Here is a 15,949-nt window from a genome sequence, read left to right on the forward strand (position 1 = left end):
TATTTTAAAAGCCATTTATTCTAGTTCAGATTATCTACCTGTTCTACAAGCGCAGGCACTGGGGACAGCTGACGCTCACATTGTCCTCAGAAACAGTCCTGGTTTTTTTTTGCTGCAGAGAGGAGGGGAAGTCCCAGCGCGACTAGGGCTGTGTGTGGGCAGAGAGCAGTTATCCCCTCCTACCCATGGGCTGCAGATGAGGTCCCCACGGAGGGGTCACTCATATGTGCACAAATCCAGACCGCTGCCCTGCCCGCCCAGCTGGCACTGGGGGGATGAGCCCATTCCTGTGGTCCCACGGCCGGGCTGGTGACAACATCCCGTGGCGGAGGAGATGTGACCCCAGACGGCAGACAAGTGCCACAAACCTTCCCGCTGGGCAGCCAGACCTGACCACGTGTGCGTCGGGGCACCAGCGCCGTGCACTGGCGGTAGTTTTGTGGGCCCATGGGGAACAGGCAGTGAGACATCAGCACCCTAATGTACTCGTACACACACACACACTTTGTCCTTCTTCGCTGTTCCCTTGTGCACAGCACGTGCTCTGCTGTAAGCCATCGCCACAGGAACAGAGGGAGCACGTAGTGAGTACGTCGTAAGCATGAAAGTTAAGTGATTTCCTAAGTTTTACTCTCTGATAAAGAAATTTGCTTTGAAAACGTGTGAATGTGATGTAGTGACTATTTCCAGCAGAGAGATGGGAATTTCATCCAGCCTTAAGTCTAGCTTAAAGCTACATGTTATATAAGAAATCCTTCTACATGTGACGTCCCTCATCCTGCTCCCAGGGAAGGTCCCTTGATTTCACTGACAGCTGCAGATCAGGCCTGAAACTAGGAAGGGAGAGTTAAATCCTAGATCAGTAAAACCATTTTGGTAATTTTATTCACACGCGACACCTTCAGTGTCCCTCAGGACCCCAGTGTATGAGCCAGATCCAAGGTTTACTGAAATCAAGGAAGTGATTTCCATGGGCTGGAGATGTACCGTAAGTCATGTGGTTCTTATTCACTCTTTCTAAATGAGAGATTTTCCTTGGGAAAGATTCATGACTCGATCTTGCGGGGTGATGCAAATAAGGACAAGCTGCCACACGCTTGTAAAGCCCTTTTACTGACATGGGGATCTCTACAGAGGAACCACCATGTATTATCTCAGTCAGCCAAAAACCCCCAAACAAACCAATGACCAAGCCTTTGAGTGGGTTCTCCAGGATTTACAGCTTAAAAATCTGTGTGTCTGAACCCACAGTTTGATTCCAAAGAGGCAACTTGGTTTTCAGGGTACCAGAACATTTGCCTCTCTCACCATCATCAGGATTGGCTGATTTGAGAAAGGATGAATAAGGACTTCAGGACTTAGCTCTTCCATGTGATTTTATTGTTTGTTTTGCTTTTCGAAAAAGTTGCTAAAGTGAACACAGCAGTGCTTATATGACCTGTTTCTATGTAAGGTTCAGTCACACACCCATTAATCTTCTCATAATGTACAGTTGCTCAGACTTTGTTCTATTTTGCTGCATTTGTTTAAGATGTAAATTACCGTACATTCCAAGGTACATTTACCATCAAGCACTCTGACTAATAAAGCCTGCATGTACGAATTGTAGCACTCCCTTCATTTTTTCCATACCATCAACAACTTCATTGCAGTAACAACTACAGAAGCTGTCTCAACAGCTGTCCAGCATGATGGCTTTGCACCCTGACAAGCAGCAAGCAGCAGCTTAGGATTTCCCCGAAGAGGAACTCACTCTTGGATTGCGGCAGATGAAGCTATCTATGCAAAGCAGCCAGGGGTACAGCCACACATTGCAAATGCGTCCTTTACATAAAGCAGGATGCTTGTCTACATAGGAAAATTCAGCAGTGGGTTGAAGTGATGTAACATGGTAGTTTTACTGGCCTAAATACCTGTATGGAACGATTCCCCTAGCACAGGGCCTGTGCAGAGTACTCATGCCACTACTGAGGACAACCAGCAGACCTCACATGAGCTTCCCTTGGGCCAGGATCTCACTCAGGGATTTGGCACCTGTCCGAGAGCCAGCACAGAGTGCCAGATAATCTGGGCTGCTGCAAGAGAGGAGTATTTCTCACTATGATGGTATCCAGCCTCTATGACCACAGAAGCCCAAGCATTCGAAAAATGGATAAGGGGCAACAGTTTTGGCTGGACGTAATCTCTAAAATCTGTCCTTTTGAGTGCTTGAGTATTAACATATATCCAGATTCACTCAAACTACAGAATGGAAGAAACATCTTAGAAGATTTAGGACTACCATCAACATGGCAGCTACTTCCTACTTAGGTGGCCGGTGCACTTTTCTCCCCACAATAAGATTATACAATAAACCACTTTGTTTAATCCAAGACACATCAAACAGAGTAGTATGCTGTTTGATTTCATTGTTTAACTTCCCTAAGAATTAATACCCAGAGTACGGGTATGAGTTCAGTCAAAAAAGAGTTACATTTTTGCCTTATTTTAGAACAAAATTGTTAAAGAAAAAAATAACGAAGCACGCAAAACTAAGCACAGTTCAGAAAACTGATTTTTCTTTTCTATACTATTTCCTATAGAAAAGAAAATGTTTGTTGGATTGCTAGAAAGCAGGGAGAAAGACTTGCAAAGCAGCCTCTTCCTTCCCTCCATGAACTGGGAGAGGCCCGTCCATTAAATCATCGCACCCCACGTGTCCTTTCAAGCTGAGAGGGGATGAACAGCTGGGATAACAGCTCAGCAGGCTTACACAGCACAGTGCCAGCCCAGCGTCACAGGGCAGTTTGGCCCCATTTCGTGACCACCCAGCAGACAAAACTGCTTGCACCAACGCCACGCGTTAGTTTCTGGAGGAGCCTCACAGGGCAGGGTGGGAGAAGCGGTGAGCACAGGAGTGTGGTAGGAGAGGGCCCGGACCTTCGTGCCAGGGCCAGAAGGATGCTGGTGGTTAGCAGGGAGCCCGGAAAATTGTGTCTAGACGTTTGGGGAGAGGAGAGGTGGTTCTGGAAAAAGCCCTTGGCGTTTCAACACCCTAATCAGCCAGGACGATCCCAGCAGGCGTTCTCCTGCAGTGACTTGCTTCATGAGGGCTTGAGGTGGCCCGGAGCGGGAGCAACGTGCCTCTTGTTTTCCTTCACAACGTAACCGGGTCTTGGCACTCGTGCAGCAGGCCCCGTGTCCCCCGTGACGGCAGCACGGCTCCTGCTGCCGGTCAGCGAGTCGTAGCAAAGCCTTCGGGTGTTTCAGAGGCTGGGGCTGCGGTGCAGGGGTGCCTCAGAGAGAAAAGCGAAAAAAAAGTGGCTGCAGATGTGTAAGGAGAAATGATGTGAGAGGACATTTTGGCGAGGTGGGGAACTGCAGCAGCGGTGTGGGAGCTGGTTCGGTGATCTGTGAGGCGATAGCGGCTACGAGCACCCAGTGCCAGAAAAAAAACATGTCGTCTCCTTCGAGCCGGAATCGAACCAGCGACCTAAGGATTCCCGCGAGGAACGCCCCTACAGTCCTCCGCTCTACCAGCTGAGCTATCGAAGGGACCTGCCTCACAGGCGGCCGCCACGGCTCAAGAGCGCACCGCGCGCCGCCCGGCGCATGCGCGCACCGCGCACGGCTCCGAGGCGGGAAGCGGCCGGGCCCGGGGCTCGCTGCGGGGTGGGGGCTGCAGGGGGAGGAGGGGCACGGGGTGGGGGGGCGCTGCGGGGCTCGGTGGCAGCCTCTAAGGGAGGGCGAGGAAAGTTTGTCAGCACGCGGGGCCAGTGGCGCAATGGATAACGCGTCTGACTACGGATCAGAAGATTGTAGGTTCGACTCCTGCCTGGCTCGCTCTGTTTTTCCGTGCCGCGCTCCATCTCCTCCACGTGTTGACACGCAAATACACACGTACAGAGCTCTGGTTGTTTTTTACTTAGCTCTTTCTTCTTAAACCTGCACTGGTAATTTCATGCCACTTACGTGCCTGGCACATCATTGGATTATCACGTCTCCCAAAACAACAACAAAAACACCTTAACACATAAAATATTAAAAACAACATCTACACTTAAACTTTTCAAACCACTTAAATATCCACCCAGTCAAACACATTTCCTGTGGCAACAAATAACACAATTAACACTCCAATGAAGTTGCACAGGCCGAATCATAGAAGCATATAATATCCCGAGTTGGAAGGGACCCACAAGGATCATCGAGTCCAACTCCTGGCACCACACAGGTCTGCCCAAAAATTCAGACCATGTGACTAAGTGCACAGTCCAAGCACTTAAACTCTAGTAGGCTCGGTGCTGTGACCACTGCCCTGGGGAGCCTATCCCAGTGCCTGACCACCCTCTGGGTGCAGAACCTTTCCCTAACACCCAGCCTGACCCTCCCCTGTCCCAGCTCCATGCCGTTCCCTCAGGTCCTGTCGCTGTCCCCAGAGAGCAGAGCTCAGCGCCTGCCCCTCCTTAGGCTCTAGCCGAGGGACAGTGCTTGCCCAGTACAGCGCGGTGAGCAGGGCAGATAGCACCGTGCCAAAGAGCAGAGGAACCGGCAACACCACTGCAATGGGCAGTATTACCACAGTGAGTATGCACAATCAATAGAGGCAAGCCAGTAATGCCCGGTAATCAGACCTGGGAACAGCCCACACCTCCATGATCGCAGATTCAACACAAGGTAAGGACGAAATGGGTTCACATGGAGCAAGAACCACCATTACGAGTTACGGGGCGATGCAGCAGGTTAGCAGGGCTCCTGTTGGCCTCCCGTCCTCTCAACACCAGCTGTGAAGGGCACCCGCAGCAGGACACGACACGAGGCCTGGCGCCACAGGTGGAGGCAGCACGCCGCCACGTTGTGCATGCTCCTTTGTCACTGCCAAACATGGCTGGCCAGGACGTAATGTGGGACATCTGTGTTTACCAGGGAAAAAAAATGGTATTTTTTTTTACACAAAGAGCGTATAATGGCTCTGTGCTCCAAAAGTTCCGGGCAAGTAAATCTTGGCTGGGTTAGGCCGGCCGCCACGCGGCGCAGCCAAAAAAGCCACGCGAGCCAGGCAGGAGTCGAACCTACAATCTTCTGATCCGTAGTCAGACGCGTTATCCATTGCGCCACTGGCCCCGCACACGAATAGCGCTCGGGCTGACGCCCCCTCAGCGAGCCCCTCTCGGGGGGGGCGGGGCCGCACGGCGGAGCGCTGGGAGCTGGGGGGGGGACGCGAGGGTGGCGGCAGGCCCGCCGTGCGCATGCGCCGCCCCCGCTGCAGCCGGCTGCCCGTGGAGGGCGCATGCGCAGAGCGACGCGCAGGGTGGGGCGGGAGCTTGGCCGGCCGCGGCGCGGCGGTGGGCAGGTCCCTTCGATAGCTCAGCTGGTAGAGCGGAGGACTGTAGAGGCGCCGCCCGCGGGAATCCTTAGGTCGCTGGTTCGATTCCGGCTCGAAGGAGACGGCATAATTTTTTTTTTTTCTTTTTTTTCTCTCCTGCAAACTGGCTTCAGTAAGCTGCCACAGCTCGTGGTTGGAGGGACACGCTGCCCTCCCGTGTGGGAGCAGATCCCATCTCGTCTCTGTCATAGGTGCAGCCGGGGAAAGACGATAAAACTACCACGGCCAGGTGCCAGCTGTGCGGTACGCATTGACCTCTGTGCTGCAGCTGCACTGGTGGGAGTATGCGTTTGTTTCCAGTAGTAAACGTGCATATATTTGACATTATTCCATGTGAAACCCCAAAATAGGCGTGTTTAAATCACTCTTGGCCGGTTTTATAAGATCACCCGGTGGCACGGCAGGGCCACGGGTCTCCTTCCCACAGTGGCCTTCAGGCTGCGGTTCAGCTCCCCCCATAGGTGCCAGGTAATCCTCAGCAACCAGAGCTCTGCTCCGGGCACCCTGGCTGCTGGCAGTGGATAAAAGTGTCCCATGGTCATTTGTCTGGTGGTAGTGGGCCTGAGACTCTTCCCTGGCCTCTGGTCATGTTGCAAAGGGAGGCACAGGATGAGCTGCAACAAGGTGGAGCAGTGGGAGGGGGCAGAGGTGTCCTTTATACAGAAGGGATTTAATGCACATGGTCACAGGCTTGCTTGGCATGTGGTAACTAATAAAGCCAGCACTCATACTCTGCTTTTTTTCCCCTGTCTTATGTTCTATTGTAGTGCTGTCTTCTTTTTCCTTCATGTCATCTTTTTCATTACAGGTGCTACACAGTGTGCAGAAAAAACACACTTGGCAATGACTCCTGGCTTGGAAAAAAGTAAACGTGTCTCAAGGAAGCAAAGTCTGTCTGCATTGTAGGGGAAGAAAGGAGGTTTTCTCCTTCAAAAGAACCTAGAATTAGTGTTCTCTGTGTGAGGGTGTGCTTTTCAGATATAACTGCAAGTAAGGCCCACTATCTGTGTGAATAAGAAAGGTAAGAAAATTGTCCATCAGTGGGCAAGAAGATTTATCAGGCTCAGCCACAGTCAAACTTACAGGCTTCTGGTATGTAGTTACACACTTCATGCATTGAATCACTGGCCCCAGCTAAGCGTTCTATTATTTAGTACATTTTAATGTATGCTTATGTACACTTGTGCCACCTTTTCTTGTTTTTCTTCAAGCGTGATGCAGTGCACCCCTCTTAGGAAGTATGTAGGAGGAAATCCAGGGAACAGGGGCACCCTGGAAAGCAGAGAATGAGTAAAGACATCCATTTCCTTCTGTGTCCATTACCTTAAATGTTCACACACTAGCAGTCAAATCTGAATTCACAGTCCAGGAACACCCCTTTGATACTCTCTGGTGTAGGAGAGCGTACCAATTCCATCCAGGGCCACAAGACTAATTTTTCTTAGTCAAGTTTCACCTATTTGTATATAAATGCCTTTGCTCCTACCTTTTGCAGAAGTTCATGGAAATTCCTGCATTCCTTTTTACTTATTTAGTGGATCCCCTTTTTCCTCTTCCTCGAGGATGGTTCACAAAATGAAAGCACACCCAGCATCTCCTATGGAGAAGGGACTATCTTCTTTCTTCCCCCATCTTGCAAGCTGACTTCTTGGCCAGCTTGAAACAAGATGTTTTTTCTCTCTCACCCAAAGGGTGAGACGTGTCGGTCTGCATAAATGCATGTTACCTGTAATGAAAAGGAAGACAGAGGAAAAGAAAAAAAAATACAACAGAATGAAAGCCAGGAGAGACAGAGAGAGAGAAGCGAAGAGAAAGGGAAAGTAAAGGTGAAAAGAAAAAATGCAGGCAGCGATCTCAGGGCTTACTGTGTGCTAAGCAACTACCTTGCCTCTGGAGCTATGTCCTTATTACATTAATGCATCAATGTAATTGTTTGGCTCAGCTTTCCACTTGTCTAGGACATGTTCAGGTGTATAAATATATTAAGTGCTTTTTATTGCAATAAGAGTATATGTGGTGCTTGGATGGCAGAGTAGCTTGCGAAGTACTTAATTTAGGTGCCAACTGTCAGTGACAAGCCGTCTGTGAGTGCTTAATTATTTCGGTACCTGGCCTCCAGTTAGGGCCAATAAAGAGCTGTGTGCTCGTATCCTATTTAATCATTTGTATCAGATTTCTCACTTAATAACAGAAATGTGCCAGAGATTAGGTATTTTCACTCCGAAACTCTGAAGTGTGAGGTGGGCTGGCAGAGGGCTGAGGTGCTGCTGTTAAACAGCTGTCAGGGACCAGAAGGGACAGCTGCTTCAACAGAAAGGGTCCTTCAGCTCCAGTGCTGTAGGAAGAGGTTTGTCTGTGTTTCAAGCAAAGGCTCTCTCTTCTACTGCAGGAAGGGGAAATATAAAAAATCTCAGGGAAGTTAGATTATGAGGTTAAAAGTCCCCAGGCTGCCTGGAGGAGTTCACAGGAGAGGTGGTGAAAATGGCCCTTCGTGGGGAGGTGCTGGCTGCACTTTAAGATTTGTGGCACGTGCGTGGACAAGAGGTCCTGCTGCTCACCAGCTGGGAAACCTGGTGCATCAGCGCTGGAAGTGTGAGAATATCCTTGCTGAATGAGTTAGTACATTAAACTTTTCTATTATTTTTTCTTGACTTGGGTAAGTGACCTCTACTGAGGCCCTGGGCAGGTAGGCGCGACTTTTAGCGTCCCAGGAAGTTTCCCAGCGATTCCAGCAGCTGGTCAACAGCCGAGACAGGGCTGCTTGGGTCGGGAGGGGGAAAAAAAAGAACAAAAAAATGAGCGAGCCAGGCAGGAGTCGAACCTACAATCTTCTGATCCGTAGTCAGACGCGTTATCCATTGCGCCACTGGCCCCGGGTAGTGGTGGCCGCACGGGCCGTGTTGGGCGGTGGCGGGGGGGGGCTGGGCTGCTGCGGGCCCGTGGTGCCAGACCTTATCACCCCCAGCTCCTGTTCTTGAGGGGAAAGCGGAGTTTTGCAGCCACAGGTGGTGGCTGAACGGTGGGACACCCTGTTCCCCCAGGGAGCCGTGTCCCGGAGCCATGTCCGATGTTGCCACGATGAACGATGTTGCCGCAAAGAGCTCTGCAGCTGTGAGCTGGGAACAAGTCGCCTCACATTACCTGCATGCCCAAAATGAGGCAAAATGTCATTCAGTCTGCAAATTCAGGGAGCTGTGTCATGCCTCTTTGCTCACAAACTCGGCTCCCCAGCCTGCTCCGCGCAGGGATCCCTCCTGCTGGGCAGGGGAGGTGGGATCTGGCTCCATGTCCCCAGCACAGTGGCAGCAGAGGAACCTTGGGGCCATCGCCCCATGCTTGAACCTGCACCACAAGTGGGGACAAGACAGCCTGGGCAACTTGTCTTCTAGATAACCCCAGCTCCACCATCATACCGACACCTCTCCCGTTGCAACATACCAGAGTCACATCTGCATGTTAGTTCCTGCCCCAAGCTCCAAGTTGCTCTTGGTCCATACCCCCCATTTTCTTCCTGTGGCTCAGCTGTCAGAGACAACTCTTTTCAGACTGTCAAAGCAGGTTTTACCTTTGAATCCACACAAAGCACCGTGTTGGTGCTCTGGAAAGGACATCAGTGGCTGTGCTCTTGGTCACTTGGCATGCTCCACATAGGCAACAGCACCCCAGAACTTGTTTTCCTTGTCAGTCAATCCAAAGTGTGTTTTGCTTCTCCAGAGAGAGCTGGAGAAAACCTTACAGTTTAATGATACTTGGGATTCCGCCTCAGAACTTCTTGGCAATGCTTGCTGCCTGTTTTTATGAGCCCTTTGCTAATCTTACCACAGCCACACGTGTTAAGCCAGTACTGATAACAACCCAGGTGTCACTGGGCTGCTGGCTTCTCTCCTGTGATAGTCTTTGGTTGTTCTTTGATTTCTGGCTTGACGGTTGTCCAACCACGCTTTCATAAACAGGTCTGTACTGAACAGAGCCCAGCTAACCAAAAACAAACTGCATGATATTTAGCCTTAGCTTAATTAGACAAACAACAAAAGAATTAGCAAGCCCTGTACCTTTTGGAACATGGGAGAACAGGAATGGCTCTTCTTTCCATTCCATAGGAGCAGGGCGAGATTCACATCATCTGCTGCCAGAGAAAATGTCAGGAGCTGCTGGAGATGGACGTTAGTCACCACAACCCTATCTGAACGTGCATTGCTACCTCCCTTGGCAATGATGGTTTTGCCTGACTACTGGGTATTAACAGGGCATTGTTATAACTGAGCAATAACTGAGCGTTGTATTTCTGTGCTTTGCATGGTGCCACATCAAGGTTAGATGAAGCAAGGACCTATCCCTGCTCATAAGGAAAAGTTGATTTAGTTTCATCCTTTACAAGCAAAATGTTAATTTGTTATTGTTCTTTTCCCCAAACCAGTCTGACATGTTGATCTTCTAGGTCTTTTTTTTTGTTTGTTTTAATCTTTTGTTATTACTTTGGATAATTCCTCAACAGGCTCCAGTTCAGGGACATGTTTTGGGGCACTGGCTGCATTGTCACCCTGGCAGTGGTCTGCTCTTCCTGCACAAGCAGCCGTGCAGCTGCTGTCTGGCAGGTCTCAAGCCAGAGGTATGACAGTGTCACAACAGGGGCCTATCTGACATCAGGAATGCATCCAGCTAAAACCACCTTGTAACTATTGCTTCATGAGGCCTGACAGACAAACATTGCTCTGGCCGCTACAAGTGAACGCAGATGAAGGCCTTCTACACAGCCTCCTCTGCTCAGCCAGAGGTCCTCTCCTTCTCATGGATGCACAAGCAGATGGGATGAGGGTGAGCAGCTGTAGCTCCCCTGCAGAGAAGGCCTGACTTGGTTGTGAGTGCTCCTTCAAGTCAAGGACCATCTTGTAGGGTACCACGGGTATTATGTTCTGGATAACAAAGAGGACATCGAGAGTGAAGTTTGAAGAGGATGAGCCACTCTAGCTGCTCCTTGATCCAAAATAAGGAGATCTTGCTTCACCTCCCCTGCACTAAGCCACACAACTCAACTTGTCCCTGCTTTGGTAGTCTGTGGACCCTCAATTTGATAATCGAGGAAAATGTTTCATTTCCTGTAGGTCAGAGAGGTGAATCAGCACAGTCAGTGCAAACAGTGAGATAAGACCTTGCTGCCAGGGGCAGTGCAAAAAGGAGAGGCACAGGCTGCCCCATCCCGTTTGCTAGAGCAGCTCAGCCACTTTCAGTGCCTTGTGAAGGAGGAGGGTCATCCTGAGATCACAAAGCAGAAAACGTGGAGTGGGAATAAGGCAGTGGGACAGCCTGTCAAATCAGTGGAAAAAGTGAAGAAGGAATCCAGTAGGTAAGAGGTAGAGCTGCTGCCTGCCTCCATGGACACCTCACTTTTGATCTGTTATTTCCGTCCTCTTTTTGCTCTCCTTCTTGCTCTCCTTATTTTTTGCAGGTGCTAGTAAGGTGGGTGGTGAAGATGAGGCCAGATTCCTCTTGATTTGCCTCAGGCCAGTCCAGGGGGGTGAGCACTGAGGGGAGCAGCCCCTTCATAAGCAGAGACTTGCAAATAGCTCCTCTTCTGCAAAGGGGTTTTATTATTCTCTTCTAGATTAATCACAAAGAACCACAAAGTGAATGAAAGAGTGTGAGCGTGTCCAAATGGCTGGTGGGCATTTAATAACAGGAAAACTGTAATTGGAAACAGAAGAGTGCAGGGGTTGGAGTAGCGCCTTTTCCCAGTTGGGCAGCTGGGACTGGCACTTATTCCTCCAGTTGGCAGTCAGACATCCTCCACCGCATGCCCAGGACAGGCAGGACATCAGGGTCCCATGGATTTGGGCAGGGCCACAGCCAAAAATAATGGTTTCATTCAAAAGCTTGGTCAAGCAGAGAACAGTCCTCCTGCCTGGAGGAAGCTGGAGTCAGAGCTGGGAACTCAGACTAGGGAATGAGTGCAGGCAAGAGCTAGAAATGAGAAGGGGTGCTACAAAGGGGTGTGCAGGTAGGGAAAGACACGTGCCTGACAGTATGCTGCCAACCCTACATTTTGGTGTCTTCTCCTAACGTGCTGTGTTGGCTCACCTGGCAGCAAGGCAGACTCTAGGAACACGACTTTTACACTTTTTAAGCTGCTGGTTCAATTCTGTCTGAAGGAGGGTTTCTCTGCTTTCTTGTTTCTCAGCCCATGAAGCAAGAATGTGTTCTTCCACCAAGAGCCATAAAACCTCCAACAACCCCCCAGAAGCCTTTGAGATTCAGGTCTGCACCAGTTCTTCGTGCCAGATGGCCTTCCTTGTTGCTCCTGTCTCTAGAGTACACTTCTCCCATCCTGGCCTCTCCAGAGGGGTTCTGCAGCTGACGAAGGCGCATGCAGTAATGCTTTGGGTACTGTGGAGAACAAGCTGGCAACCTGGAGAGCTTGTGAGGTGCCCCAAGCTCTACGTGGAGATTTACCACATCCTTTGGCAAGGAACGAGTCATTAGTATCCAATTACACTGAAATCATACTTAATTCAAGACAGGTTAAGACAAAATGCAAATAAAAACACTTACTCGCAGCTGCCAAGATAGATAAACTCATAAAAGAGGTAGGTGGAGAAATGAGGGAAAACCAGGCTTCAGTTAGTTGCTTTGAAGATTAAATCAGCAAGGCCATTCCCTCATATCCAGGCATTTTGCTGCAGGCTGTCCTGACACAGTGAGTAGCACGCTACCTTCCTCCACACCTTATACCTCAGGCTGTGTTGACCAAGAAATATTTCCTCATGGGAGAACAAAGCGCCTCTCATGTCTAATTTCCTCCTTTAAAAAAAAAAAAATCCCTTCCAGGGAGGTCCCCTGATTTAACATGGAGCTCCTCCGACTTCTTCCTCACCCAGAAGGCACACTGACCCTTCTCAGCAAAAATAAAAATGATTTCATTCCCTTAGCATTACCTTGCCAGCCAACAAAACAATACCCTGGCCCAAATGCCAAGTGAGAGTGCTGTCACGGGAAAGGCATCGGGCTGATGCCTGAAAGCCACCGTTTTCTATGTTCTTTTTTTTATTATTATTTTTCTGTAACAATGTCAACATCCCTCCTTTGCCTTGCCTGCCATCACTACTCCTATGGGCATAAGGCAAAGTGTGTGTGCCTCATCAGCCTTGTTTTGGAGGGGATGTCTTGATCCAAGCTAGTTCTGGGGTCAGGATCGAGGGGAGCTGTTTCTGCCTGAGCAGGGACTGCTCTTTTCTTCATGGGACTTGTATTTGCAGAGAGAGGGTGAGATGGTCTGCTGTGTTCATGGAAGAGGATAAGGGGAGCTGACAGTTGATGTGGGAAGGATGAAAAGTGGGTTGCTGAGGTGCTGCAAAGTAGAAGAGGAGGTGGAGGAGTCGTGCAGGGCTTTAGGGTATCAATTCAAAGGGAGCAGTGCTTATTCAGCGTCTAGGACATCCTGGGACTTACAGCTGTGCCCACCTGCTCTCTCCTTTCTTACCGTGGCTTTCTGTCTTTTCCCCTGCACACCTTCCATTTGCCTCTGTAGGCTTTCTTCCCCCAGTTTTACAAAGTGGCCTCACAGAGACCAGGCAGAGATATCCATTAGATGGGTAAGGGTAGGAGATTGTTTTAGTTTGTTTGTTGTTTTCTTTAAGTATCCGAAAAAAAAAAAAGTCATCTATCTTGAATGTCATGGATAAGTGATTTTATTTACATTTTTGCTTTCTCTGGCCTGATCTGAGTGGGATTTCAGTGCTACTGTTTGCTCATAGGCATTGCTTGCAAAAGGTTATGGCGAACTGCTACCCTGTGGCCACCTAACGCCTATCAGGCTCCTGGAATGTTCTCCAAAGGACAGCGATAGCCATGCCTGCCCCATTTTGGCTGCAAGACCAAGGAGTTTGGCAGGTACCTGGCGGTCAGGAGTGGCAGAGACGTCTTCTGCTGACAGAGGTGACTGGGGATGCTGTTTGGCATAGAACAGGAGATTGGCCCCCGGGCTCGATTCCTGAGGTTCCTCAAGGTGTTGGTCCAGGGAGCCAGATAAAAAGACTAGTGATGAGCAAGGGGCCTCCTCCCACCACAAAACTCCCTCTCCTGGGAGATGGATGTGAACCAGTGGCTAAGGATTGCTCTGAAAGCACCACAGCTCTTCAAAGCTGCCCTTTTGGTGACAAGGTCAAAGCTTTTGAAGAGGCACCAGAAACGTGCGGTGTGGTGGCAGAGGGGGACCCAACACCACACGTGTGGATGCAGGCTGATGTGCTTGAGATGGTTCCTGCAGTGATAATTCAAAACAACGTTAATCTAATACACTGCTGCCTGGTACAATGAACGCAATGTCACAATCGATGGCATCCCTGATCAGAGCTTGAGTCGTGCGTGTTCAATTCCTGACTGGTTTGAATGTACTTCTTCCAGCTGCTGTTGTCTCTCTGCTCGTGTGAGCCTCCCGTGAGGGAGGGGGGGAAAGAACTTGGCTGGTAAATGTCCAGCAGAGGAGCTTGCTCTTCTAAGCTGACTTTCAAAAGAAAAAAGGAATAGGTACTCAGATGTGAATAGTCATGCTGGTTTTGCTATACACCTAAAGAGCATTTGTAGGACAAAGGAAGACATAAAAGGAAAGCAGAGATAAATTTGAAATACATCGGAAAATAAGGCTAACGGACAGAGGTACCACCCCTGTCACCGGGCACATGCCAAACAAGTGCTTTAACAGGCCTGATGATGCCTTGCTGTCTGAAAACCTTCCTTCCTCTACACCCCGAATTTTAGTTTAACTGTAACAGCACAAAGCTCAATCCTTTGTCTTCCAGCACTCAGTTTTTACTCTGTCCTGAAGGAATGACCCTCAGGAAGAGGAGGGATGAAAACACAAAGTAAACCAGTCTGGGGGCCTGGGACAGTAAAGTCGTGCTGAGTATAACTTTAAGACAGTCTCTCCTTTGAATTACAGACCTAAGTGTTGTCCTGGAGAAAAAATACCCGCACTCCTCTGCTCTGCCAGCTGAGCCATGGAGGCTACAGACTGAAATAGCATCACAAGTGGCTGACGTTGAGCGGACCAGGGCTGGGGAGAAACGTGACCCTGGGCCAAGGCTGTATCTCTGCGAAGCGATGAGCTGACACCAGCTGGGAAGCCTGAGCTGGATCTGTGCTGCAAAACACAAATCACTTCTCCATTGAACATCACTGTTGTTTCTTGGTGATAGAGCTGGGGGTTTGGAGGGGAGCACTATGGGTTGTCAAGGATAAAGCAGAAATGAGATCTGTTCCCTGGTCAAAATTCCTCCTGCTAAAACTCTGCTATCATTTTTTCCTTAAATTCTGGTTGGCCTGGGAGGCCCCCCTGCTGCTGCCGTCTGGGCTACCTGCGTCCAGCCCCACCATCACAGCACCAATTCATCCTCCCTTAGCCCAGCGCTAAGTTACCATGTTATTCCATGAAATGCAAGAACGATTCAGGGAAAAAACAGTCATGTCTTCCCCTCTGGTAACAGGGGAGGCATTTAGTGATGATCCACAGGCTCCCATGAGATGCTGTGCTCTTAGCATAGCAAAGTGGAGGGGAAAGGGTCAGGGCTAGACGTGCTAAAAGAGTGAAGCATTTGGTCACTTACTCTCTGAGAGGATGAAGGATTCCTGCTTGTATTCTTCCATTTTCTGTTTTTTTTTTTTTTTTTTTTTATTTATAACCTTTCCCTTTGTGTCTCATTCTCAAGGCATATTTCCGCAGCACATATTTCAGTGTGTGGAAAATCAAGCCTGTTATCTCTGAAGTTCGTCCCTAGCCCTGGAGAGGGCCTATTTTTAGGTGGTCAGTTATGTGGGCCAGTTTCTTCCCCATGCAGCAGTTAGGACATACTTTTATGCCTTGCATGTGAAGTGTAGATCTCTTTCTATCAGTAATGTGTCGAGAGTCCAAAGTACACAAAAGGGAATGAGGGTTTGGGAACCTTTGGGCTTGTAAAGTTGCGTGTGGCTGAGGGAGAAGCTGAATCTGTAATCTTCTGTTTGTTGTTCCACTGCTTGAGCAGCCTGCCTTTTCGGGCTCGCTCGTTTTGAGATTTTTGAGAATACAGATAATTACAGAGATGATTAATGCCTCGTCTTGATCACAGTTCAGGTTTGCCCTGCCCCACTGATGGGCACGGCCCGACCACCTTTTCTAATCCTGATCTGAAGGACTTTGAGTAAACCGGGACTTTCTGCAGGAGGCAGAGCTCGTGTCCTCTAAGGCCAGGTGACGTTCGGGTTTATTCTGGCCTGCTGGTGTTGCTGGGTGGCAGCAGGAAGGCGTGGGACCTTCCTTCTGGAAGCCTGCAGACAGCCAGGAGCAGCAACACCACGGCTTGGCGTCCTGCCGGCAGCAGAGCCGCACCACGTGGAGGTGACTTCCCCTTGGAGCTCATCCACGGACTCTCCCCATTTCAGGGTCTTTTAATCCAAGTCTCTGAAAATTGCCTGCTGGCGTTTATGTTGGTTGTGCTTATGAATCTGGAACAAAAATGATGATTTATTTCACCTACCCTTTTATCTCATGTTTCTGTCTGTTTGCTGCAAACCATGGAAGCTTCTTGAGCGTGGATAAGCCCAGAGGAAAAGGCT

The 15,949-nt window shown here is 49.6% G+C and overlaps 5 non-coding genes across 5 annotated transcripts; 2 read left to right on the plus strand and 3 right to left on the minus strand.

The window, feature by feature from the left end:
* Positions 1 to 3,444: 3,444 nt before the first annotated feature.
* TRNAY-GUA (transfer RNA tyrosine (anticodon GUA)) lies at positions 3,445 to 3,534 on the minus strand. The gene is given in 2 exon segments: positions 3,445 to 3,480; positions 3,498 to 3,534. It is a non-coding gene; the product is annotated as a tRNA-Tyr (tRNA).
* Positions 3,535 to 3,749: 215 nt separating this feature from the next.
* Positions 3,750 to 3,822, plus strand: TRNAR-ACG (transfer RNA arginine (anticodon ACG)). Its single transcript has one exon. It is a non-coding gene; the product is annotated as a tRNA-Arg (tRNA).
* Positions 3,823 to 5,030: 1,208 nt separating this feature from the next.
* On the minus strand, positions 5,031 to 5,103 carry TRNAR-ACG (transfer RNA arginine (anticodon ACG)). Its single transcript has one exon. It is a non-coding gene; the product is annotated as a tRNA-Arg (tRNA).
* Positions 5,104 to 5,335: 232 nt separating this feature from the next.
* Positions 5,336 to 5,425, plus strand: TRNAY-GUA (transfer RNA tyrosine (anticodon GUA)). Its single transcript is given in 2 exon segments — positions 5,336 to 5,372; positions 5,390 to 5,425. It is a non-coding gene; the product is annotated as a tRNA-Tyr (tRNA).
* A 2,740-nt stretch (positions 5,426 to 8,165) lies between these two features.
* TRNAR-ACG (transfer RNA arginine (anticodon ACG)) lies at positions 8,166 to 8,238 on the minus strand. Its single transcript has one exon. It is a non-coding gene; the product is annotated as a tRNA-Arg (tRNA).
* Between the last annotated feature and the right edge of the window lie 7,711 nt (positions 8,239 to 15,949).

The sequence above is a fragment of the Cygnus atratus genome, chromosome 2, assembly GCF_013377495.2.
Source record: "Cygnus atratus isolate AKBS03 ecotype Queensland, Australia chromosome 2, CAtr_DNAZoo_HiC_assembly, whole genome shotgun sequence".
NCBI lineage: Eukaryota > Metazoa > Chordata > Aves > Anseriformes > Anatidae > Cygnus > Cygnus atratus.